Source organism: Odocoileus virginianus, chromosome 24 (assembly GCF_023699985.2).
Source record: "Odocoileus virginianus isolate 20LAN1187 ecotype Illinois chromosome 24, Ovbor_1.2, whole genome shotgun sequence".
Lineage (NCBI taxonomy): Eukaryota > Metazoa > Chordata > Mammalia > Artiodactyla > Cervidae > Odocoileus > Odocoileus virginianus.
In genome coordinates, this window is record NC_069697.1 from 50,656,425 (window position 1) to 50,683,902 (window position 27,478).

The window sequence follows — 27,478 nt, forward strand, 5'->3', positions numbered from 1 at the left end:
AGGGGTTCCAAACCTCAGCCCCCGCCTCCAAACTCCCGCTTCCACCCTCTCGCTCTCAGGAAACGCCGCTGCCTCCTGCTTCACTGAGAGACCGGAAGCCACAGGTCAGCCTCTTGCTCGGTTTCCTCCCGCGTCTCCCACACTGCCTTTGACAGAGCAGAAGGACACGTGAGTTCTGTGCTAGCCGTCCTCTCAGGTGGACCCCAGTGATCCCCGCCTGCTGGTGTTCACGCCGTTTGTAGTCCTCCCACACTGTCCCAGGATTAACGCGTACAAACAGAATGATGGTAAACGACGCCATCACACCAACGTTCGCTTACAAAAGGCGCAGCAGCGTCTATTTGGGCTTCTGCTTTCTTGCACGCTCTTGGATCGCTTGCCCTAGAAACCTTGTCAGCAGCAGCCCTATGGGGAGGCCTGTGTGGTGAGAAACATAAGCTCCTTGTCACCAGTTCAGACGCAGCTGCCCCAGCTCCAGTCAAGTCTTCAGAGACTGTAGCTCTGGCCGCCAGCTTAACTGCACCCTCCCAAGACATCTGGAGCCAGAACTACCCAGCTAAGCAGCTCTCAGATTCCTGACCTTCAGAAATTACGTAAGATATTAAACGTTTATCATATAAGCTGCTAAATTTTCAGGTAATCTGTTACTTAGCAACCGATAACTAGTGTAGAGTCCAAGACTAAATCACCCACTTCTCCTTGCCCCTTCAGAGGCATTATTCTGCCATCTTTTCACCCTGTATTTCGAGCTTTTCTACTCTGCCTCCTTCCCTGTATGAGATTGCGCCAAGTCTCCCTTTTCTCAACAAAACAAAGCCACTCCTTGGGAATCCCCTGGTAGTCCAGTGGTTAGGACTCCAAGCTCTCTCTGCTGTGGTCCAGATTCAGCTCCTGGTCAGGGAACTAAGATCCCACGAGCTGTGCAGTGTGGCCAAGGGGAAAAAAAGAAGAGGAAAGAAAAAAAACACTCTTCTATCCCTCAGGCCATCTTTTGTTTCCCCGTTACCTCTCCCCTCATCTTCATATCAAAATTCCCAAAATGCTGACTGGCTAGCCACAATTTCTGAACTGCCGCTGGCTCCTTCCCCCTCAGCAGACGGCTCTTCAAGGCACAGCTTCACTAAAGTTTCTCACAGAAGCTGTTAATGCGCTCCATGCTGCCAAAGGCAATGGCTATGCTAAGGAGTTTGGGTTTTATTCCAAGGGCAGAAACAAGCAGGCAAGAGGCAGCCAGCTACAGTGGTTAGAAGCACACAGCTCATGGCCAAACGGCCTGGGAAGCAGAAACAGTTAGAGAAAGGGCGGTAGGAGCAGCCGGGAGGGAGAAGATGATGACTTACTCCAAGGTTGTGGCAGAGGAACTGGAAAGAAAGACTGTGTTTTTGGAAACTGAAATGATAGAACTTGCTGATGGATTGCTTATGGGAGGAAAGAGAAAAGAAGAAATTGAAAATGACTTCCAAGTTTGGGGCTGGAATGACTGGTGACAACTGATGATTTTATTAAGATGTAAGGCTGGAGGAAAATAGGTTGGGGAAGGAGAGGTAAATGTGAAGAGTTTTCGCATTATGTTTGAGATGCCTAGCAGTCATCCAGATAGAAATACCATGAAATGAAAACATGTGGAACAGTATCCTGACCACTAATATGACCGTTTTTAAAATATGACAAGTGAATTCAAAAACATCTATCAGAAACAGCTCATTATTTGTATATTTTAGCAAGTGTAAAGAAACTACTTTCCATAGGTTCAGCAGTACTTGAAATCCTCATTTGGTTCATATTTCTTGAAATTAAGGCTCAGCTAGGGTTTAATATTACATGAGCAATCAAACACAGGCAGAGTTCAAAATTTGTGACTTTCAGAATCAAACTCTGAAGCAATTTTAGGCTTCTGATTAAAATATATTGACAGCACATAATTTAGGGTTAAGTTTATCTCAGTTCTGGTACTGTAACTTTAGTCCCAGAGGAGAAATAAGACCTAGCATATTAAGCATCCATCAGGAAGTCTGAAAACCAAGATCTAATATGAGTAAGTCTTTTATTGGATCACCATGTCCTTACACTCATGAAAATAATTTAAATTATCTCTTTCAGAATAAGAAAAGCAAACACAGAAAAAATAGAAGAAATAAAGTTAAAATAATAAATAATAAGTAATGCCAGAAGGAATAACAGTAATAAGAAATAAACAAAAAGCAAAAATAAATTTTTGTGATCAGAAATTCATTTAAAAATAAAAATTATCTTGATATTAGATGGACACCTAGCTAATACTACCAAACATTTAAATAACTAACATGTGCTTTTCTCAAATTATTTCAAAAATTTAAGAGGAGGGAATATTTCTGTATTCTGAATATACAATACAATATTTTATTCGAAAAAGCCAGTATCATCCTAATACCAAAACCAGGAAAAGACATCACAAAAAGAAGAAAATTAGAGACCACTGATTAACATAGATGCAAAAATCCTCCACAAAATATTAGCAAACCAAACTTAACAATACATTAAAAGAATCATAAACTATGATCAAATGGAATTAGTTCCAGAGATCCAAAGATAGTACATCTGCAAATCAATCAATTTGATACACATGATTAACAAATTAAAGAACAAAAATCACTTGATCATCTTGAGATATAGAAAAAGTATTTGACAAAATTCAACATTCATTTGTGATAAGAACTCTCAGCAAGATATGTATAGAGGGAACATACCTCAATATAATACAGGCCACTTATGATCAACTCACAGCTAACAACACACCCAGTGGTAAAAAGCTGAAAGCTTTTCCTCTAAGATCAGGAACAAGACAGAGATGCCCACTCTCATCACTTTTATTCAACATAGTATTGGAAGTCCTAGCCACAGCAATTAGACAAGGAAAAAAAAAAAATAGAGGCATCTAAATCGGAAAAAGAGCAGTAAAATTGTCACTCTTTGCAGTTGGCATATTATATACAGAAAACTCTAAAGATGTCACCAAAATCTATTAGAATTAGTAAATTAATTCTGTAAAGTAGAACACAAAGTTAGTATATAGAAACCTGTTACACTAACAATGAACTATCAGAAAGAGAATTGAAGGAAACAATTCCATGTATGACTACATCAAAAAGAATAAAATAACTGGAACTAAATCTAACAAAGGAGGAAAAGATATCCACTCAGAAACCTCTAAGACATTGATGAAAGAATTGACAATGACACAAACACATGGAAAGATATATATCCTGCTGGGTCTTCCTTGGTGGTCCAGTGGCTAAGACTCCATGTCCCAATGCAGGAGGTCAGGGTTCGATCCCTGGTCAGGGAACTAGATTCCCACATGCCACAACTAAAGATCCAGCATGCCTTAACTAAGATCTGGTACAGTCAAATAAACAATTTTTTAAAAAATCAGATATACCATATTTATGGGCTGGAAGAACTAATGTTGCTACAGTGACCATACAACCCAAAGCAATCTACAAATTTATACAAGTTCTATCAAAATACCAGTGGCATTTTTCACAGAATAAATCTAAACTTTCTGTGAAAACCCGAAAACATCTCAACTAGCCAAAACAATCTTGAGAAAGAAAAACAGATTTGGAAGTACCACACACTCTCTGATTTCAAACTATACTACAAAGCTACAGTAGTATAATCAAAGCAGTTGGTACGGGCACAAACTAATCAAACCAGTATGGTTTCATAAACAAAAACAGACACATGGATCAAGAGAAAAGAAAACAGAGCACAGAAATGAACCATACTCATTTTTTTTCAGCGGCTAAGTCGTGTCTGATTCTATCCGACCCCATGGACTGCAGCAGGCCAGGCTCCTCTGTCCTCCACTATCTCCCAGAGTTTGCTCAAACTCATGTCCATTGAGTCAGTGATGTTATCTAACCTTCTCATCCTCTGCCACCTCCCTCTCCTTTTGCTTTCAGTCTCTCCCAGCATCAGGGTCTTTTCCAATGAGCCGGCTCTTCGCATCAGGTAGCCCAAGTATTGGAGCTTCAGCTTCAGCATCAATCATTCCAATGAATATTCGGGGTTAATTTCCTTTTGGATTGACTTGTTTGATCTCCTTGCAGTCCAAGAGACTCTTAAGAGTCTTATTCAGCACCACAGTTCAAAAGCATCGATTCTTTTGTACTCAGCCTTCTTTATTGTACAACTCTTACATGGTCAGTTAGGCTATAACAAAGGAGGCAAGGTCACACAATGGGAAAAAGATAGCCTCTTCACTAAATAATGTTGGGAAAACTAGACAACTACATACCGAAGAATCAAACTGGACTGCTTTCTCACATCATACATAAAACACACACACACACAAAACCTCTATATGGACAAAGACTTGAATGTAAGACCAGAAACCATAAAACTTCTAGAAGAAAACATAGGCAGCATGCTTCTTTGACTTCAGTCTTAGCAATAGTTTTTTGGATGTGTCTCCTTGGGGAAGGAAAACAAAAGCAAAAATAAACAAATGGGAGCAAATGAAACCAAAAAGTTTTACACAGTGAAGAAAACTATCAACAAAATGCAAAAGCAGTCAACTGAATGGGAGAAAATATTTGCAACTAATATATCTGATAAGAGATTAATATCCAAAATACACAAAGAGTTCATAAACTCAACATCAAAAAAACAAATAGCTTTATTTAAAATGGGTTGAGGATCTGAATGGACATTTTTCCAAAGGAAACATGGTTAGCCGGCACACAAAAAGCTGCTCAATATAACTAGTAACAGGGCTTTCCCAGTGGCTCAGAAGGTAAAGAACATGCCTACAATGCAGGAGACTTGCAGGAAACATGGACTCAATCCCTGGGTCGAGAAGATGCCCCGGAGGAGGAAATGGCAACCCACTCCAATATTCTTGCCTGTAAAATCCCATGGAGAGGAGAGCCTGGTAGGCTACAGGCCAAAGGGTAGCAAAGAGTCAGACATGACTGAGGATGCACAGAGGCACAAATCACTAATAATCAGGGACATGTAAATCAAAATCACAATGAAATTTCACTTCATACCTGTCAGAATGGCTACTATCAAAAAGACAAGAAATAACAAGTGTTGGCAAGGTTGGAGAGAAAGGGGAACCCTCATACTGTTGGTAGTATTACAAACTGGTATAGCCACTGTGGAAAACAGTACGGAAATTCCTCAGAAAATTAAAAATAGAACTACCAGCAGATTCAGCAATTTCATTTCTAGGTATTTACATGAAGAAAACAAATTCTAATTTAATTCTAAATTCTAAAAAAAAAAACCCACTAATTCAAAAAGATACATGCAACCCTATGTTCATCAGGTCATTATTTACAGTAGCCAAGATATGGTAACAACCTGTGTCCATTGATAAGTAAACAGTCAAAGAAGGTATGGTGACTATAATATATATACCATACCTATACTACATACATATATACATATACATGTGTGTATATGTGTGTGTGTGTGTGTATATATAGTGTATATATATATATAATGGAGTATTACCTAGCCATAAAAAATAAAATCTTGCCATTTGCAAAAGCATGGATAAACCTAGAAGATATTATGCTAAGTGAAACAAGTCAGATAAAGACAGATACTGTTTCATCTCACTTATATGTGGTATCTAAAAGTAAAACAAGCAAGTGTTTTATAGAAATAAAATAGAAATAGAGTCACAGATACAGAGTACAAACTGGTAGATGTCAGAGGGGAAATAGTAGGGAAGTGGTTAAAGAAGACTAAGAAGTCTGAACTTCCAATTATAAAATATATAAATCACAGAAATGTAATATAGAGCCTAGGGAATGTAATCAAATAATATTGTAATAACTGTATGATGACAGATGGCAACTGGACTTCTCATGGTGATTATTTTGTAATATATAAAAATATCAAATCACTATGTTGTATACCTGAAACTACTATAATACTCCAAGTCAATTATACTTTAATAAAAAAGAAAACAAGAAAGGCCACAGTTATAATTTTCTTCTTGGCACTGCAGTAGTTGAAAGATATAAAAGATATGTTAAGTGTAATCTAAGGAAAAAACTTATAAAATGATAAATTAGACTGAGAATCTGTAACAATAGATGCTGGAGATATTATTGCTAAAGCACTCATGGAAAATAGCTCAACCTAAAGTGCTTTTCCATCTAAATTAGGATAGAGGAATTCACGCAAAATAAAAACATCTTTAGAACATCAGAGACTGAGATTTACACTCATAGACACTCTCTGAGAGAACTACTGTGACATACTACAGCAAAAAGGAAATTAAACCCAGGAGGAAGGAAAAAAGAGTATGAAGCAACAGTGAGGAAAGAAATTTATATTTATGTGGGTAAATATAAGTAAGCAATGGCTTATTTATAATAATAATTGACTAATTTGGGCAGGGTATGAAAAACAAGTTTTAACTAACTTAACAGACAAAATTTAAATTGAACAAGGTTGCCACTTTATGCAAACAGATGGTGGGGAAATGGAAACAGTGACAGGCTTTGTTTTCTTGGGTTCCAAAATAACAGCAGATGGTGACTGCAGCCATGAAATTAAAAGATGCTTGCTCCTTAGAAGAAAAGATACAACAAACCTAGACCGCATATTAAAAAGCAGAGACATTACTTTGCTGACAAAGGTCCATCTTGTTAAAGCTATGGTTTTTCCGGTAGTCATGTCTGGATGTGAGAGTTAAACCATAAAGAAGGCTGAACATCGAAGAATTGTTGTTTTCTAACTGTGGTCCTGGAGAAGATTCTTGAGAGTTCCTTGCACAGCAAGGAGACCAAACCAGTCAATTCTAAAGGAAATCAACCCTGAATATTCATTGGAAAGACTGATGCTGAAGCTGAAGCTGAAGCTCCAATACTTTTGCCACCTAGTTCGAAGAGCCGACTCATTGGAAAAGAGCTTGGTGCTGGGAAAGACTGGGGACAGAAGGAGAAGGGGGCAACAGAAGATGAGATGGTTGGATGGTATCATTGACTCAATGGACACGAGTTTGAGCAAGCTCCGGGAGATAGTGAAGGACAGGGAAGACTGGTGTGCTGAGGTGCATGGGTTGCAAAGAGTCAGACACAACTGAGCAACTGAACAACAAGGTTGTTAGAAGAGGCTGAGGAACAGACTTAAAACTTTCTAAACCCCTCCCCAAAATTGTTCCAGAGGAAAATAAAGAGACTGATCAATTTTAAATATTATAAAGTTTAGGATAAATGTCAATTTTAGGGGAAATCGATATGAAAATAGAATAGATAACTTCCAAAACAGCAAATGGAGAACAGGAATAAAGAAATCTGGATCTTGCTGCAGAAGGGGAAAGTGAAAGTGAAAGTCACTCAGTCATGTCTGACTCTGCAAGCCCGTGGACTCTGCAGTCCATGGAATTCTCCAGGCCAGAATATTGGAGTGGGTAGCCTTTCCTTTCTCCAGGGGATCTTCCCAATCCAGGTCTCCCACGTGCAGGCAGATTCTTTACCAGCTAAGCCACAAGGGAAGCCCAAGAATACTGGAGTGGGTAGCCTATCCCCTCTCCAGGGGATCTTCCCCACCCAGGAATCGAACCCCGGTCTCCTGCATTGCATGCGGATTCTTTACCAACTGAGCCATCAGGGAAGCCCTACAGAAGGGGGAGGGAGTAAGCAAGGAAAAAGCAAAGTAAAATCCATGTAATAAATAATTATAAATATAGCATTAATAAAAACTAATGCAATTGGATTAAATTACCTATTAAAAGGTAATAAATTTAAAACAGAAACAAAGCCAGTCATAAACTTCTCAAAGATCTTTTTAAAGTAAAATTAACAGAAAAGTAAAAATTACATACCAGGCAAATACTAAGAGCCAAAAGAAATATAGGCTAGAATGTTAATATTAACAAGAAAAATAAAAGCATTAATAAGAAAAAGAAGAGACACTATAAGGTAAAAACTGTGAATCAATAAGTACGTAACATCATATCTTTTTAATATACTCCTTATAGAAAGCAACAGACTAAGCAGAAAAAGTTAAGGAAATATAGAAACAGCACAGTAAACTACTTGAACTAACATCTATAAAGAATCTTTCCTCCACAGATATCAAATGTGTATTCTTTGCAGGGACACATGATGCATTTACATAAATTGACCAGGTAATAAAAATCAAAAGAAGTATTAATAACGTTTAAAGAACTGATGATAGGAAAAAAAATAGGCTATTAAAGTAGAAACAAATACTTAACGGGGTGCTCACTAATGCATCTTTACAATGTCATAAAATTTGCAAACAAAAGTCCAAAATAGAAGAATAAATTAAATGTGGTGTGTGTATATATATATATATATATATATATATATATATATATAATAGAATATATGGAAATATGACAGATCTCCAAAATACAATAATGAGTAACAAAAACAAGAACATGAATGGTAAGGTAAGTATAGTAAATTTATGTTTATTTATGTAAATACTGAAAACACATGAGAAAACTTCACAGTTGGATATATATGCCTTAAAGTATCAAAACATAAACTGAAAGGATACTTGCCAAAATAATGATAATGGTGGCCACAGAATGAAGGGATATGTTGGGGACTGCAAAGAGGCTTTATAAGTATGTTCTGTTTCTAGAGACGCAGTACTGGATCATGATTAAGAGTGCAGGTTCAGGGGCTGGACTGCCTGGGCTCAAATCCTAATTATGCCACTCTCTGTCCCAGTGTCCTCACCTGTTTATTTTAGTTAATAATATTCCCTACCTAGGAGGGCTGTTTGGGTTTAGATAAGCTAATGTATGTAAAACATTAGAACAGTGCTTGGTACATTGTAGCCACTCAAGAAATAAATGTTAATTTTTCTTTCTTTTTTTTTTTTTTAGTTGAGAATTTGTAAAGACGAGAAATTAGAGAGTGTCGAAAAAACTCTTTGGAGAAGTCTAGCTACAAAAAACAAAGAAATATAGCTTTGCAGCTAAAGCAGTACGTGGAGTCCAGAAGAGTTTATTTAAAATGGGAGACAATTGAGTGTGTTTGTAAACAAATGAAAATGGATCAAATGAAGGGGAAAGATCGATGGTACGGAAAAGAGAGGAAAGAGCCTCGGTGACTGTCTTTAACAAAGATAGGGCTTTGATAAGGAATAAGGGTTCACAGCACACGTGGAAAAATAATTCCTTGTGGGAAGGAGAGACAAACTTCTATGCTTTCAGGAAAGGAGAACATGATACAGACATAGAAGTTTGAGAGGAAAGGCTGATGAAAGTCCTTTTTGTTGACTTTTGTTTTCTCAGTGAATTTGAGGAGCAGACTTCAGTGGAAGTCTAAGAAACTGGAAGATGTAAATCCATGCAGCGTATGAACGATTGAGCTTACCAGAAAGCAGCAGTCAGGGAGAGTGCAGAATTGAACTGGCACTGAGGGGGGTGATCGGGAAGCGACAGTTTCCGACCTGGCTGTCAGGCAGCAGCACTTGCTGTGTGGGCATATGCATGGAGGTGGGAGAAGGCCGGACCTACACGGAGGAGTTAGAGTGACGACTCCATTATACTAAATACTATATGATCAAAATTATCATGGGTTCAAAGTGGATGAGGAGGAGGGGAATAAAGACACAAGAGGGCGGAGGGGTAGAGAGAACATGGGTTAAAGCTCTCAGAGTCTTCTTAGAACTGTTTCTATAGGTGACCAAGGAGCTAAACAGGAAAGACGTTCCTCAGAGAATGAGATACATGAATTTACTGTGAAATTTGGATTTTAAAATTGAAGCAGTGAGAGAATACGTAGCTGACTTGGAGTGGAAGGAATACTAACTGGGGATGAGATGGCTAAGACATCAGAGTATTGGCTAAGTCAGCTACAGGACCCTGATGGTGCGGAAAGCTGAAGAGCAGATAAAACACCTGATCAGGTTTGTATTTTATCAATAGAAACATCCCAGCTACAACAAGGATGATAGATCTGAAAGGATCAAGACTGGAGAAAGGGAGACTATTCCTGCAAACCTGTAAGATCATGGCAGTTCAGATTAAGATGGTGGGAAAGCGGGAAAGAAAGGGACGTTTTCAAGAGATGCTGAGATGGCAGAAGGGCTCTGGGTTTTGTGGCAGGAGGTGGGAGTGAGGAAGGAGTCAAGACACCAAGATAAGGTAACTGAGGCAGATGCTCACACCATTCTCTGGACAAGGGGAAAGAGAACGGTGTGAGCCATCTGCCTCAGTTACCTTATCTTACTGCTCTGGGGACCACCTAAACTGGAGATAAATCACCTAATCAGTATGGATATAAAAATAGTACAGCAATGACAACAATTAATATCTAGAGGTCAAAATTCCAGCTAAGGTTTAGAACTCGAATGTTGATAATACATTTCCATGGTTTGATACAGTTTCTATAAAATAGTACCACACAGAGAAGTCTTTTAAGTCTAGAAGAAAATTTAAATTATTAATAAATTTGGTCTGTACATAATTGCTTTGCCTGAAGATTAAAGGACTCCCAAACATCATAAAGATTAAATATTAAAATAAGTTACTTCCATTTCTTGATAGATGGGTCAATAGCTCGTTTTTAAATTTGCATTTAAAAAATCAGTTAAGAAGCATAACATCAGTGCAATTTGATTGGACTAATATTTTGAAACTCTCACTAATGAAATTAACATGGTGCCCCACAATACACAACTTAAATATTTAAAAACTGAATATATAACTTTGTTACATGCTGTTTTCTCAATGACAAGTTGATGTTGTGAGCACAGGTTTTAGAAACAGTTGTGTTTCTAAAAAAGTTACTTTTATAACATCTTTCATTTGCTGACTATTAACCTTCTGAATATAATGGAAAAGTCAACCTGCATAGTAAGAATTTCTGATTCATTCAAATAATAACCCAATATCCATGTTAATTACTGTGATTTAATTATGGCATCTTCCCCCTTTCCAGAATATTTATGAATTATTATTTGTGTAATCCCAAGGTATGTTATTAATGCAAATGAAAGGACAGTTTAGTTATAAATATTAATGACCTAGGCAAAGTAACTTTGGGCCTGGAATTTTATAACACAGTCTATTTTTGTCTTTAATTCCTCATATTGCTTGATTATAGATGTTTCAATCAGGCATAGATTTTGTTTTATTCTCTTTGATGGAAGGTTAGAAATAATAGTATTATAATAATCAAATTTTTTAAAATACAGCATAATGTAATCTGTGGTAGTTTTTGAAATTTCCATTTGGTTGTAAAATATGTTCTCCTGTAATAATTAAGTACATAATGAATTTAAGGGCTAAAGAACAGCTGCTTTATAACATTTACAAGAAGTAATTTACATTTCTGAGAGGAAGTAAGAAATTTTTCACACAAATGTAATTAGAATCCGCTGGACCCCTTTTCTATTAGTCTTTTAAAGGCAGGTTTCTCTGACACACATTTTTCAATCACTATTAAAGAAACTCAATACTTTCCTTCTCCACTTGTAATATAAGTGTTTAAGGGTATATGAAATTCTTCAGGCACTTTACTTTCGGGTCTACATGATGAATTTTCAGGGTGACTATAACTACTGTAGCTTCAATAATTCATAACTAATTCTCAATTATTATCTTATGTAGCTTTAAACACGGAAGTATATTCTAGGAAAGTCTGCAAATAAATATTCCATTTACCATTTGGAGTGCTAAAATTTAATAAAGATATCAAAGACTTGAAGAGCTCTCTACTTAAGGCTAGAAATAACTAATATTTAGTAAATATTTTGTGTAAACAAGATTGCCAGATTCTGAATTAATTTCTCCCCAAATAATTAGAAAGCTGATAATAACAGTAACAAGTACTTGAAGTTGTATTAAAACTGTCAACCATCTGTGTCATTCTTAGCATGACAGAGCATGAGAAATGGGTAAAAGCCAATTATAATAGCAGTGTTCATTCAGTTCAGTTCAGCCGTTCAGTCTTATCTGACTTTTTGCAACCCCATGGACTGCAGCACACCAGGCCTCCCTGTCCATCACCAATCCCAGAGCTTACACAAACCCATGTCCACTGAGTCGGTGAGGCCAACCAACCATCTCATCCTCTGTCATCCCCTCCTCCTGCCTTCAGACTTTCCCATTATCAGGGGTCTTTTCCAATGAGTCAGTTCTTCACATCAGGTAGCCCAAGTATTGGAGCTTCAGCTTCAGCATCAGTCCTTCCAATGAATATTCAGGACTGATTTCCTTTAGGATTGATCACTTTTATCTCCTTGCAGTTCAAGGGACTCTCAAGAGTATTCTCCAACACCACAGTTCAAAAGCATCAATTCTTCGGTGCTCAGCTTTCTTAATAGTCCAACTCTCACGTCCATACATGACTACTGGAAAAACCATAGCTTTGACTAGACAGACCTTTGTTGCTGTCTAGGTTGGCCATAGCTTTTCTTCCAAGGAGCAAGTGTCTTTTAATTTCATGACTGCAGTCACCATCTGCAGTGATTTTGGAGCCCAAGAAAATAGCCTGTCACTGTTTCCATTGTTTCCCCATCTATTTGCCATGAAGTGATGGGACCAGATGCCATGATCTTAGTTTTTTGAATGTTGAGTTTTAAACCAGCTTTTTCACTCTCCTCTTTCACTTTCATCAAGAGGCTCTTCAGTTCCTCTTCACTTTCTGCCATAAGGGTGGTGTCATCTGCGTATCTGAGGTTATTGTCCCGGAAATCTTGATTCCAGCTTGTGCTTCATCCAGCCCAGCATTTCACATGATGTACTCTGCATATAAGTTAAATAAGCAGGGTGATGATATGCAGCCTTAATGTACTCCTTTCCCAATTTTGAGCCAGTCCATTGTTCCATGTCCAGTTCTAACTGTTGCTTCTTGACCTGCACACAGATTTCTCAGGAGAAGGTAAGCTGGTCTGGTATTCCCAATATTCACAGTGTTCATTGAGAGCCTGCAAAGTGCAAGTCACTAGGCTGAGTGTTTTATCACTTCATGGTTTGATCAGTCCTTGTTACTGACCTATGAGGCGGATACTATCATTGCTTCCGTTTGCGAGACCAGGAGCCTGGGCCTTTGTATGAGCAGTTTGACCGTGGTCTCCAGAGCTGGTCTCCAGAAGGCTGCTGGTTTCTGATCCCACATACTGTTGTCCTTCAACCCTCCCCTGCATCCCCTCCAGGTAGGACGGCATGATGGTCAAGAGCGTAGACAGCATGCTCTCCTGTTTCTTCGGCAGTCATCTTTAAAAACATGGTCTGCCTATGGTGGTTAAGAAATCTGGGGAATTGCTTAAGTAAACTACACGGGGTCCCTTCCAAGTCTGATACAACCAGCACTGAGAAACTTGATCCTAACATCATGAATACTCTTCACTTTAGAAGTCAATAGTAACGAAAGCAGATTGACAATCAAGAGGATGCAAAGAGAAAAGTGTAGCCACTTTTTCACATGTACCTTTATTCTACTTTGAGCCCCTGATGCTCAGAGCCTCTAACTGTCCGGTCACACCTTTCCACAACTGGATACAGAGACACTGACTCCTGAGATCCTGGGAAAGCAGGCCTCCTGGTACAGAAATTTTCCATCATCCTTAAGAAGCACTAGGGATTCCTCTGGCTTCATGGCAGCTACTTTTTATTTCCGTCCTTGGAGAATATCAAATTTTAGAGTCAAAATGCTAGAATAGGACTTTCTTGGTGGTCCAGTGGTTAAGAATCTGCCTACCAATGTAGGGTACATGGGTTTGATCCCTGGTCTGGGAAGATTCCACATGCTGTGGGGCATCAAACCTCAAGGGTCACCAAAACCCATGTGACACAACTTCTGAGCCTGTGCGCTAGAGTTTGAGAGGTACAACTACTGAAGCCCAAGAGTCTAGACCCTGCGCTTGGAAACAAGAGAGGCCACCACCACAAGAAACCTGTGCACCACAACTACAGAAAGCCCACATGCAGCAGTAACGGCCTAGCGCAGCCATAAGTAAACAGAAACCTGTAACAACCTTCCAGGGTTTTCTGATTTCTTTAAGTTCAGGTAAAAATATCCTCCTCTGGTCAGCGTGTCCAGCCTATGTGTGAATCTTCCAGGAGCCAAATCAGCTTAGGAAGAGGACCATCCAAACATAGAGAAGTTCTAATTATTAGCCTCCTTATTCTGCCATCATCTGCTTCCATGTTAGTTCCATCCTCTGCACTCAGGCAAATCTCTTTCACGATCAGCCTTTCAACTTTTGAAGACAGCAATCAAATCTCCTTTCAGCCTCAAACGCTCCAACTCATCCCCAATTCCTTCGAACATTTCTCATTTGGCATGGAAACCAGACCCTCTACCAATTCCATCAGCCTATTCCATCAGTGGCCCTCTTGAAATGTGTTTCACCCCAAGAAATGCACAGAATGCCACAAACATTATCGAATGAGAATCATATATAATGGTGACAATACCTCCAAATAGTCAGGACGTCATGCTTTCATGGATGCAACCTGAGATTGTATTGAGTTGGAGCAGAAAAATCACATAGGTCAGACATTGAGTTCACACAGTGCTGACCATGAATTCATGTTATCATATTTACAGTTACTTCATTATGTATATCCTGTGTATTATCAACAACCTAAGCACCCTCCAGTTCTACAGCCAAAGCTTTACTAAAAATTTACTTTCCCATTAATTTGCTCTATGAATAACTTGATTCTTGCCCCTTTATAAAACGTATCTAACATATATTAAGTTCTTCCTACATGCAAGAGCTGTGCCTATGACATACATGCCTCATCTTCTGGTACTTCCCCACAGGATAGAGACTTTCTCATCACATCCATTTTTCAGATGAGGAAAGTAGGTTCAGAGGGATTGAGTTTTCCAAGGTCACAGTGCTAAGTAAAAAGCAAAGTCAGAATTTAAACCCAGTTGTGTTGAAGCCCCAAAGGCTCTACAAATCTTGTTCTTTTTATCTCACAACCACGATGTCCTCAAACATACTCTGTTTTGCGGTTGCAGCTGCTTCTTTTCTTCCTGCCCATTAAGTTACAGTGCAGAGCCCTCTGGGTCCATTTGGAGATCTGCCAAGCTCTTCTCTGATCCTCCAGGAGTTATCTGGAAATAGCAGGAAGCCTGATCGACCACTATAGAATGAAAACCTCAAACTGTTTACTACAGCTAATTCATGCAAAATTAAATACAATAGATTATAAACAATATACAGGGAGATGCTAGCATAATTAATGCCTATTTCTCAGTCCACAGGAATTCTGATCTAGCTGCCTAACTGTCTCCATGAGGAAATATTCTGGTTTTCTCTCTTTTCATTTTGCTTGGGGTTTGCTAAACCTCTTCTGCTCTTGCCATTTGCCAACCTGTTCTGGGACATTCCCATTATAATGCCTGGGCCTTGATCACCATCTGTACAAAATTAGTAGTATTTACACCTGCAATTGTAAATACATGATATTTATCAACAATATTGCTAATGAGGTTTTCCTTCTTTCCCACATGCTCTGCAAAACAGACCTGACACTGATTACTACTCCTTGCTGGGGATGTGTGTCTCTTCAGTTTGTGAGGACTGTGGCTCTTCTGCCTGGGGGTCCCTTGTTCATTACTTTTGTGTTCTGTCCCTTCCTTGACAAGGAGGGAGATTATGTTAACTTCTCTATTTGGTAAAAAAAGAATATCTTAAAATGCAGATGCCAGCTAAGACAAAGTTCCCCATGAGGCAAAAAGTCAAGGCCATGATACTTCCTGTGGATTAAAACTCAACATATTTACTGATGGCAGCAGATTAGAGAGTTTAACCATTTATACCTGGTGCTCATGTCAACTACTTACACCTCTTCAGGTTGTATAGTATGCAATGATAAGAGTATTTCTCATTCTCTTCCTACATGTTCCCTTTTTTCTGACAAACTATATAGACTTAAGAGCTAAAAGCCATAGAAAATATGGCATAAGATCAACAGCGCATTACACTGTGCAGTGGACAATTATGTCTTTGGGCAGATAAACATGAATTCTTCCCTTCTTTTAATAACACCATTGTGGTGTTCTTCTAAGGAATTATCCCTCCTCCATTGGATACAGTGGGATAAGATCATTCAGTAAGAAACCTGTTGGCACTAACCGCGGGAGGAAAGGGGTAGAGAGGGATGACCCTGCTGATCCAGTAAGATCCTCCTCCCAAGAATCTGACCCTGAGCCCCCATTCAGCTAGCAGCAGCACTCTGATGAGCCCATGGACTCCTGAAGCCCCCTCAGTCCTTTTCCTGCTCTGAATCTGCTTTTCCAGTCCTGCTGCTCCTCTATACCCTTCCAACAAATTCTCTTTTTACCAAGAGTCAGTTTCTGTAGCTTTTATCCCAATATCCTTGACAGGTACATAGCTCTCTAATGCCACCTCTCATGGACATAGCCTGTGTCTTACATAGCATCATGCATACTAGATCACATCATCATCTGGGGAAAGAAAATGAAAACTAAACTGATTATTTCCATCAGCTTTAGCATTTTGCCCCAGTGAAACTGCCATCGCAACTCACCAGCAGTTCTCACAGGGGTTTTCTTAAGTATGGCACTATTTTGTGTTTTGTGTCAATTTCTGCGGACAGTCCACCACTTAGGGGTCCTCTTGGAAAGGGAAACCTCCTTTCATTGACTTGCAGTCCTATGAGAACCACTCATATTTGAATTCTGAGCGTGTGGCTTATTCGTCTTTCATTCTAGAGAGGAAAGGGGTGGCATGAGGAAAAGAAATGAGTTTATGGCCTATTCCCATTTTAAGTAAGAGCAGAGGTTAGAATATTCTTATTCAAACACCAAGATATGAGGAGTGAAAGGTAAAAACACCTTATTACCTCTTGTTGGTTTAATTCACTTCAAACAGCCTAAAATTAGTACATATTTCCAGGCAGGCTGAATTTTTTTCTATCCAGGCAACCAGTGGCTAGTTATGGAGCCCAAACAAGCCTGTAAAGACTTGGTCTTCCTACTGCCATCTACTTCGAGTCTGTAGACTTCACCCCAAGTTCACCCCGAATGAGACAAGAATTTGTGTTAGGTGTGACAGTCAGAGGCCAGGAAGTCCCAGAGACTGATGGAAGTGAGAATTTAGCCAACACTGTACACCTTATTTTGTGTGTGTCAGAATGTTTATATTCATTCAGTACTGTTTCCTTCCTGTCGGGGAAGTGTCAAAGCCAAGAATTCAGTTTATTAACTCAGTGTGATCTGTTTTTCATCTTTTTCCTCACGCCCGAAACATCTGCTGTCAGTTTATATCTCTACTGCCATATATGGAGAACTCTTGCCATTTATAGAATCCAAGGAAGCCATATCCATAGTCTTATAAAATAAACCTCATTTTTAGCCACTTGAATATTTTTTTCTGCCTCACTCGTATGACTTTGGCAGAAATATAACATAAGAGTATTTGCAATATAATAAAGCAATTAATACTGCTCAAGGCCAACAAAAGATGTAATGGAATGCTTCTTTCACCTCTAATACATTAGGTGTAGGCTGTAGAATATGAACTATGGTTGCCTTTATCTTTATACTACCAAAGAAAATCATAAAGAATGACAGCATCTGAAAAAGAGTTAGCATTTCCAAACCTACCTGTCATTCCAAATGGCAGATGAAACAGAGAAACAGACTAGAATGGAAGCCAGCAGACAGAAGAAAGGAACTGGGAGGAAAAGAGAAAAAAAAACACTCTTGATGTCCCTCATTTCTTAAAAAGAATGGTTTTAATATCATATGGTCTCATGTTCATTACAAAGGAAATTAGAACAATATGCCTTCACACACCAAAAGGGAAGAAGGAGGGAAAGGGGGAAAGCGGGGGTGGAAGTGACTGGAAAGGAAATCTGGAAAGATAGATCACAGACATTCCCTGAAACAAAGGATGAAAACCGGGCTTCTGAGCCACGATCATTTCTCAGCAGCCTGTGCTGTTGCCGCATGAACTTCTGTGATTTGTGAGGGTGTTTACTTAGGCCTTACTTTTGAGCAGTCTTGGCCTATGATATTTTCCATTTTAAAGAATTGGAATAAAATCTGAGTTTGGAACCCATCAAGAGACACAGCACATTGCATTAATATATTCTTTCCCATTATATCATTAAAAATTAGAGAGACCAGCAGCTGCTTGTTCTAATTCTCCAAGACGGCAGTTAATAGAGCCTAAATCTGCAAGCAAAAAAAAAAAAATATATATATATATATTTATAAATAGATATATGCCAGATTCTTATGGCAAAAGGGACAATATTTAGTGGGAATTTGATTTATGTGGATCAAATTCCTTCTCCTCCTTGTTTTTTAAAGAAAACCAGAAACATTTCATATGGAATAGTTGGATACAGTTTTGTGAACATATGGTAGTTCTTGGAAAAATAAGCGTCTTTCACCTCTGCTCATTCCTTTCTAATGAGATCTTCCCCATCTATATTCAAACCATGGTCATCTAATATCTTCTTTCTGTTGTGCATAACATTTATTTTAGAAGTTATAGTCTAATTATTGTGGCAAGACTAACTCAATATTCTCTATCAAAATGTGTGCTCTAGAAAACAGAATCAATATGTTCATATTTTACAGCTTCATTTCTTTTAACTCTTTAGTAGCTAAACCTATAACAGGCAATTTTAATAATTCTTTGCATTTTACCCCCCCTTCTTGTATGAGTTGTCACTTTATTCAAAACTCTGATTACTCCAGAAATTAAAGTCATTTCTAGATGTATTTTTTTTTACCTAAATAAAATATATAAAGTGTGTAATCCAACATCTTAAGTTTAGAGATACATAAAAACACATTGGGCTTCCTGAAGGTCTCAGTGGTAAGAATCTGTCTGCCAAGCAGGAGACCTGGGTTTGATTCCTGGCTCTGGAAGATCCCCTGAAGAAGGAAATGGCAGCCCACGCCAGTATTCCTGCCTGGGAAATCCCATGGACAGAGGAGCCTGGTGGGCTACAGTCCACGAGGTCACAGTCAGTCAGTCACGACTTAGCAACTAAACAACAAAATCACACTGGTAAGACCATGTGGACCTGTAGGAAAAGGCCCAGACTTTGGAGTTGAACAGAATGAGCATCACAAGCTCTATGAACACTATGTGATGTTGCTAAACGTACCTAAGCCTTTGTTTGCTAATAATCAAAATAGGCAGGATAATGCTTATATCTAAAGATACTGTAAAGTGTAAAGAAGAGGAGGGAGTGACTTGCTTTATACAGCACCTAGCAGAGTACTTTTCCAATAAATATTTTTTGGATGAGCAAATCTCACACCCACTTATAAACTCAAGAGAAAGAGCGCACATTCCCACAAAATATTTCCACAGGAATGTACTTACACTTTATTCAGAATAACTAAAACCTGCAATCAACCCAAATGTCCATCAACAGGAGAACATATAAACTATTTGGGTTTTTAAGCATTAGAGTAACATTCTGTGTATGATAAGCAGGCAAACAACAACATTTAAACTGAAGTACGTAGCACCCAGTACCGAATTCCTTCACTTCAGTCTGCACGCTTTCCTGTACAAACGTCCTTTGTTAGATTGAAACAGAGTGGGATTCCCGCCCCATGTCCTCTGCCTGCCTTTTGTCTGTAGAAAAACATTAGTCAAAGAATAGATTTAATCAGAGAAGTGAGAAAATGTAGAAGCAAAGGCTAAGAGTCAAACAGGACAAAACAATACTAACTGAGTCATTAAACAAAGGTCCCTTGAGGAGGAAACTTTACGGGCTATAGAAAACATTCTGAGCCGTCTCCTTTGAGCTGTCTTGTAGATACTGAAACCCTCACCAGGTGGAAGAAGTTAACTACCTTCTTCTGACCAGACAGTAGCCAGGACATATGTTGCCACACTTCTGAGAACTGGCCTCAAAGGAACGGGAACAAATCAACCCTAGAACTAAAGATTATCTATACTCAACACAATCAGGATGATTGTGATCAGACCACTGCAGAACAAATTTCAAGATGACTGTCAGAACTGACTGTGCTATTTCTGCAGATAGCCCCCTCCTGCCTGTAGCCTACACATCCCTGAAACTCCCCTTTGTAAGTTCTTGCCTACTGACTCTCAGTGGGGAGTTGGCCTCTGGACATGAGTCCACCTTCTCCCCCAAACTGCCAGTCTTGGAAATAAAGAAAACTTTCCTTTCTATCAACCTTGCCTCTCAAGTATCAACTTTCAGTGGTGAACAGCCAGACCCCACTTTCAGTAACAAGGTCCTATAATGGGCTGGATGAAGCTTCAGCAACATTTGCTCCAAACCCCTCATCAACATGAAGCAACATGCTCAGCAGACATGGGTATAAGCAGAGTCAAGGCAAGTACCCAGGTGACCTGACTCCGAATTCAGTGCTCCTTCTACTGCTCCACGAGGCAATACAACATGGTGTATAGAGCTCTGGAAACAAACCACGGTTCCACCACTGACCAGCTATTTCATCTCTGTGTGACTTTGATCTCTCTTAGCCTGCATACTCCCTATGTTGTAGAGATGCTAACAGAACCATGTCGAAGATTTGCTGTAAGGGTAAATGAAACAATACAAGTCACTGGTACAGTAATCAATCAATGAAAATCAAGTGTACTTTACCCTTTAAAGCAAAATTCCACCTGTTATCAAGCAACATGGGAGCCGAGTCACAGCCATTTCATGAAAGCCTGTCATCATATCCCCAACCAGAAAATCCCATAACATTCTACTTAAAAGTTGAATGTATTTAAATATGAATTCTCACTGGCCCTTTCCAAAAAAATAGCCCAGGTTCTTCTAAAAGCAAATGTCTTTGAATAAGTTTGTAAATATTATATTTTATATTCTAACTGAAGGGGGTGATTTATTTCTTTTATCAAGGAATATATTTGCATCTTAAAAAGTATACTAGATTACCTAGTATCAAACCATGGTTTGATTCCTAGTGTGGATTTATACTTTTATCAAGTTATTGAGCTTAAATGTTTTGAAAACTGAAGGAATACATGGAATTAGTAGGAGGGTGAAAAACACTTTGAAAATACCACCCAAATAAAGAATATATATGTATATATATATATATATACATAGTTGCCATCTAAAACCATAAATAGAAGCTGGCAGCAATGCCTCCCCTTACAAAATGCAGTTTTTCATAAAATCAGAGATCCTACAAATGGTCCCATTTCTTTACAAACTCTGGAGTTGTCCTTTGTTTTTACTAAACAAGACCCAAAGCCAATTGATGCACAGGCCACTCCCTGATGCTGAAACATCAGAAATGGTATTGCTTTATTATATAACACTTTTGGAGTCTATAATGGGTGGTGGAAGGCAGCAGTCAAAGTCCCCGAAGGGCATCACCAGACATGTGTGGTCCTCTGAATGGACCACGTCAGTCCATTAAGAACCAAGTGCCTTTCCTTGTCAGAGTATAATTTGATGGTGGTAAAGGCTTTATACATCCTTTGTTGTTTCTGAAAAGAAATAGGAAATATACTATTTAGATTCTAAGGCAGCTAAAATAGAAGGATTTTGTGGCAGATGGGATTTTTATGAGCTGTTTGTCACCATATACCAGTCTTGTTAAGAAGCAATCGTTTTCTGCTTCATTACACTAAGATAGCTCTGTTTAGGGTTCCACTCAGCTGTGAAATGATTTTAAAACTTCTGTGAGAAGTAGAGATGGGTTTTTTTATATAATAAAACATTGTTGACAAAAATGTACTAAAACACAAAAAAGTGGTCAAATGCACTATTTTTGTGTCGGGGAAATAGAGATATGCTGAATCTCCTACTTAAGTTTAATCTACTCATTTATGCCAACAGAGAAAACTACATAATACTTTTATTTTCTTTGCCTAAGAAAGGTAAGAGTTCCTTTTATGATTTTACATAGTCTTCATGGCATATATCAAATAAACACAAAGGAAAGAGCACTTGAGGAGCAGTTTCAGCTTAAAATATGTAAAAAGAAAAAATTAGTAAGTACATTAAAACATATTTTAATGGCTTTATTTTCCTGAAAACTAATCTACTTTTAGGTTTCTTTTCATAATTGGCCATGTGTTTAAAGGATGACCATTGGGGAAGAAAAAAAAAGAACAACCACTGGGACCAGGAGGAGACTAAGCTTGTTATTTCAAAGATTATAAATTTATCATAACATCTTTTCTGGCTCTAATCCCCATTCAGTGTAATTTGCTGGAGTCCGGAGGGCTTAGATCACATTTGACCCAGTCACTTACTTATGTAACCTTCAGTTCAGTCGCTCAGTCGTGTCCGACTCTTTGAGACCCCATGAACCACAGCACACCAGGCCTCCCTGTCCATCGCCAACTCCCAGAGTTTACCCAAACTCATGTCCATCGAGTCGATGATGCCATCCAACCATCTCATCCTCTGTCGTCCCCTTCTCCTCCTGCCTTCAGTCTTTCCCAGCATCAGGGTCTTTTCCAATGTTGCTCTCCACAACAGGTGGCCAACGTATTGGACTTTCAGCTTCAGCATCAGTCCTTCCAATGAACACCCAGGACTGATCTCCTTTAGGATGGACTGGTTGGATCTCCTTGCAGTGCAAGGGACTCTCAAGAGTCTTCTCCAACAACACAGTTCAAAAGCATCAATTCTTTGGCACTCAGCTTTCTATATAGTCCAACTCTCACATCCATACATGACCACTGGAAAAACCATAGCCTTGACTAGATGGACCTTTGTTGGCAAAATAATGTCTCTGTTTTTCAATATGCTGTCTAGGTTGGTCATAACTTTCTTTCCAAGGAGTAAGTGTCTTTTAATTTCATGGCTGCAATCACCATCTGCAGTGATTTTGGAGCCTAAAAAATAAAGTCAGCCACTGTTTCCCCATCCATCTGCCATGAAGTGTTGGGACCAGATGCCATGATCTTAGTTTCCTGAATGTTGAGCTTTAAGTCAACTTTTTCACTCTCCTCTTTCACTTTCATCAAGAGGCTCCCTAGTTCTTCTTCACTTTCTGCCATAAGGGTGGTGTCATCTGCATATCTGAGGTTATTAGTATTTCTCCTGGCAATCTTGACTCCAGCTTGTGTTTCTTCCAGCCAGCATTTCTCATAATGTACTCTGCATATAAGTTAAACAAGCAGGGTGACAATATACAGCCTTGACGTACTCCTAACCTTAGGTACATCAATTAACCATTCTGAGCTTCAGCTTCCTTATCAATAAAAAGGTGATTGGCAATACAAACCTGGCAGTATCAGTGATTTATTGCCCCAATAATGCTGCTCCCCAAGTGGTGCACGGTAACGAATCTGCCTGCCAATGCAGGAGACGCAGGTTTGATCCCTGGGTCGGGAAGATTCCATGGAGAAGGAAATGGCAACCTACTTCAGTATTCTTGCCTGGAAAATTCCATGGACAGAAAAGCCTGGCAGGCTACAGTCCACAGTGTCGCAAAAAATCAAAGACAACTGAGCAACTGAGCACACATAGCACAAAGCTGTACAAGAAATAACCACAAAATCTCAGTGGTAGACAATGGTGAACATTTATTTAGCTGGTAAGTCTGCTGGGCTTGGTTGGTTTAGGCTGAGTGCAACCAGGCTTAGCTCTGCACACTCACGTGTCTGCAGCATGGCTGACCTGTGCATGTCTATAGGTTGGCTCTGCTAGGGCTGGGCTTGCAGTTGGCTGATCGAGGATGGCCTCAGCTTATCCAGTTAGGGCAATCTTGCGCTGCTTCATGTGTTTCCCATCCTCCAGCCAGCTAAGCTAGTCTCCCCATGACATGGTAAGGGTGCTAAGAGAGAACAAACCCAATCACACACACTCCTTTTAATCCTTGCTTGCATCACATTCGCTTACCTCAAACGACCAAGGCAAGTCACACACCATAGTATAGAATCAGGTGGAATGGTTTTACACAGCGCCATGGCAAAAGGGAAGAACTGGGCCATTAACACCGTCAATCTGCACAGCTGTTGATGTCTGTGAAGACGGAGGCATCTTGTGAATGTTTACAAAGCCATAAGCACAGCACTTGGTACGCAGCAAACTGAAAGTGTTCGTCACTCAGTCGCCTCCAACTCTCTGCTACCCCATGGACTGCAGCCCGCCAGGCTCCTCTGTCCATGGAACTCTCCAGACAAGAATACTGGAGTGGGTAGCCATTCCCTTCTCCAGGGGATCTTCCCAACCCAAGGATCATCCCAGGTCTCCCGCATTGCAGGCGGATTCTTTACAATCTGAGCCGCCAGCGTCCCCAGCAGGGCCTCGGTAAAGGCTTGTTTCCCTCCCTCCTCAATGCTCCCAGGCTCTTGAAGCCCCATCTCAATTAATCTCCTGAGATTTTTGTCTCTTCAAAAGACCAAATGAAAACAAAAGTTACTATATACAATTCTTGTAGTTTTCTTTCCTTCTCAAACCAGGGTACTCAGCCTCAGGGAGATAAGAAACTATGTGGTGTCTCTTTATTAGATATTTATGCAAATCTGGGGAAATGAAATATTTTTATGCTGAAATACATGCACATAGTGTATGGACTGCTTTGGGCTCCACTGGAAGTGTGCAGCATGTAACATGGTCTCTCCACTCTGCCCTTTGGAGAAAATAATGTGACAATCTAGAAAGTTGAACCCCTAAATTTGAGCCCATTCTGCAGTAGCCAATGCTCCCTATAAACCTTCTGCTTCTGAAATTTTTCCTAAAATCCAAGGCTTAACCCAGTAAAAGAAGCTCCGAGACAAAGTCAAACAGTAAGAGAGGAAGAGCATCATATTCACCTTGCAAGCAAATAAAGTCTGCATAAGCAAAGGGTAGGATTCTGGGGAGAGCCCATTCAGAGGAAAGCAGGAGTGCTTTTCTCTCAGAAAGGAGGAGCCAGCACACTGAAGGAGAGACAATGGATTCGCTAGTCCTTGGTGGTTCTGTGGGAGCTTCCACAGTCCCCAGAAAGCCGCATCAAGGTCTCTACCCATCCCACCTCACACACACCACTCAGGCTAGTCCTCAGCAAGACCAGACCATCTGCTCTGGCAGTGAGATGCTATGGCTTCAAGTGCTTTGATGTATGGACCAAAAAGGCCACAGAGACAGAGGTGAGCAATAATCAAGCCCTTCCGGAGACGAGATTCAGCCCCAAGCAGCCACTCCTCATTCACCAACCTCCCAACTCGCTTCAAGACACTCTCCTATCATGAACATACTTGTAAATTCTGAATTTTACTTCATAACGTCCCCTGAAAGTTTCAATGAACTAAATATTTTTTCTTTCTGGTCTTCGAGAACAGATGCACTGGGAAAAATCACCAAATAACTTTGCCTGTGTTTTGCCCGGATGCCAGAATGAGCAGTACACTCCAAAGCTAGGAGAAAAGAGCAAAATAAACCTGGAAAATGCAGGAAGAAGGAATTAAATGGTAAAAGTATTTAATGGTAAAATGACTAGTTAGAAAACTGGAAGACAACAAAATTTATAGCTTTTGCATCTAAAAGCTACTCACCAAAAAGACACATAGAATAGAAAAATCTACACAATCAAGGCGGAGATCCAGCTTGCTACCTATGCTAATGAATCCAGTTTATCAAGCACTAACTATCAGAGCTCAATAGACATTGGGAGCACAAAAAAGCAACAACTTAGGGAAGAGGAGAAATTTATTATTTATTAATAGTAGATGTATAATCAGTATCCTCAAAGTTATTAGTATTCTCAACTGATTGTGAAGAAAAATGAACAATCAGGGACAAGAAAAACTTTTCAGAGATGAAAAACGTGATTGCCAAAATTTTTAAATTCAGTTTTTATGGCATAATCTGATTTTGTTAGTAATATATATGTTTGCATTCAAGGAAATCTGACGTTTATAACCCAGACCATTGACAGAAAAGTGTCTCTGAAAACTGGAATAGGATTGGTGAACTGAGCAAGGGATAAACTTTTACTATTTCATTCAGTGTTTAAGAACAGACGCATGCATGCATGCATGCTTAGTCAGTCATGCCCGATTCTTTGAAACCCCATGGACTGCACCCCACCAGGCTCCTCTGCCCATGGGATCCTCCAGGCAATAATACTGCAGTGGGTTGCCATTTCCTCCTCCAGGGGAGCTTCCCAAGCCCGGGATCGAACCCAGGTCTCCTATGTCTCCTGTATTGCAGGTGGATTCTTCACCCACCCTACAACAAACTCGAAGGAAAGAGAAATCCCACTCAACTCTGAGCAAGCTACTTGACACATGTAAACACAAACACACACAACGGAGTGCTTCTCAGCCTTAAGAGGAAAACACTGCCGTTGGCGACAACACGGACAGAACTTGAGGGCATTGTGCTGTGTAATATGTCACACAGAGAAAGACAAATACCTATGTCTTCGCTGATATATGGAATCTAAAAAAAAATCCAAATTCATAGAAATAGAAACCAGAATGATGGTTTCCAGAAGCTGGCAGTTGGGGGAGACAGATGTTGGTCAAAAGGTCCAAACTTCTAATTATGAGTGAGTTCTGGGGATCTAATGCACAGCATGGTGATCACAGTTAGCAATCTCATATTATTTACCTGAAGGTTATATACTAAGCAAATAGATCTTAAATGTTCTCACCACACACACAGCCCCACACAATGGTAGTTACGAGGCTTGAGACAGGTATCAGCTAATGCTATGCTGGTAATCATTTTGAAATATATGACTGTATCAAATCAACACTTTGTACACCTTCAGCTTATGCAATACTACATGTCAATTATATCTCAATAAACCTGGGGAGGGAGATAAGTGTATCTCTCAAACACATTAATTTATACAGTTGTGCCTCTAAGAAACTAAGCATTTCTGAAACTTGGCTTAAACTGATGGCCCAACGGGATAGAAAGAGCATCTGTAGATGCCCTTCATTCAGATCATTCTTACACAGAAGCAAGCTCAGACCAAGTTCATACTGCTACTGAGAGATGCTCCTCACCCTGCGCAAAATTCTGATGGTTCTGGGTAGGTGCAATTATGTAAATCTAGCACATCTGAAGTATGCTAGGGGAGTTTGAATTTTAAATAATCTTATGGTGAATCTTTCTGTAAAGCAAATTATTAACTTAATTTTCTTGTTTCGTAAAATCAGATTTTGGTATGTGAGATGTTAAAGTTGGATAAATCTATAATTCTGCTTCATAAAGTGTGTAATCTTCTGCGACTGCAGGCATCAACAATCATGGTTCCATGAGATATGCAACCTCACGCGTTGGATTAAGCAAATGCCGTTCTGCATGCCTAATTAAGGGCAGAGATGGTGGCCTGCTGTTTCCCGTCTTCCGCCCCACTCCATCCAGGGACTCTCCGTTGCCTGAGGAAGTTACACAGACATCCCTGTTTCTGCAGCTCGTGTACTCGAAACCAAGCCCTGTAACCGAATTAGCTGCACTCTGTCAGAACACTGCATCTTCTCTGCTCAGAACACTGCATCTTCCGGCTTTTTAAAAACTGGCTCCCTACTACTCTTAGGTTTGTATTTTCAGTTATTAAAGAAAAGAGACCCCTTA

General features: G+C 39.5%; 1 long non-coding RNA gene across 1 annotated transcript; it reads left to right on the forward strand.

The window, feature by feature from the left end:
- Window positions 1-27,478, forward strand: LOC110124765 (uncharacterized). Its single transcript, XR_002309880.2, has 3 exons — window positions 1-593; window positions 8,867-9,894; window positions 27,139-27,478. It is a non-coding gene; the product is annotated as an uncharacterized lncRNA (long non-coding RNA).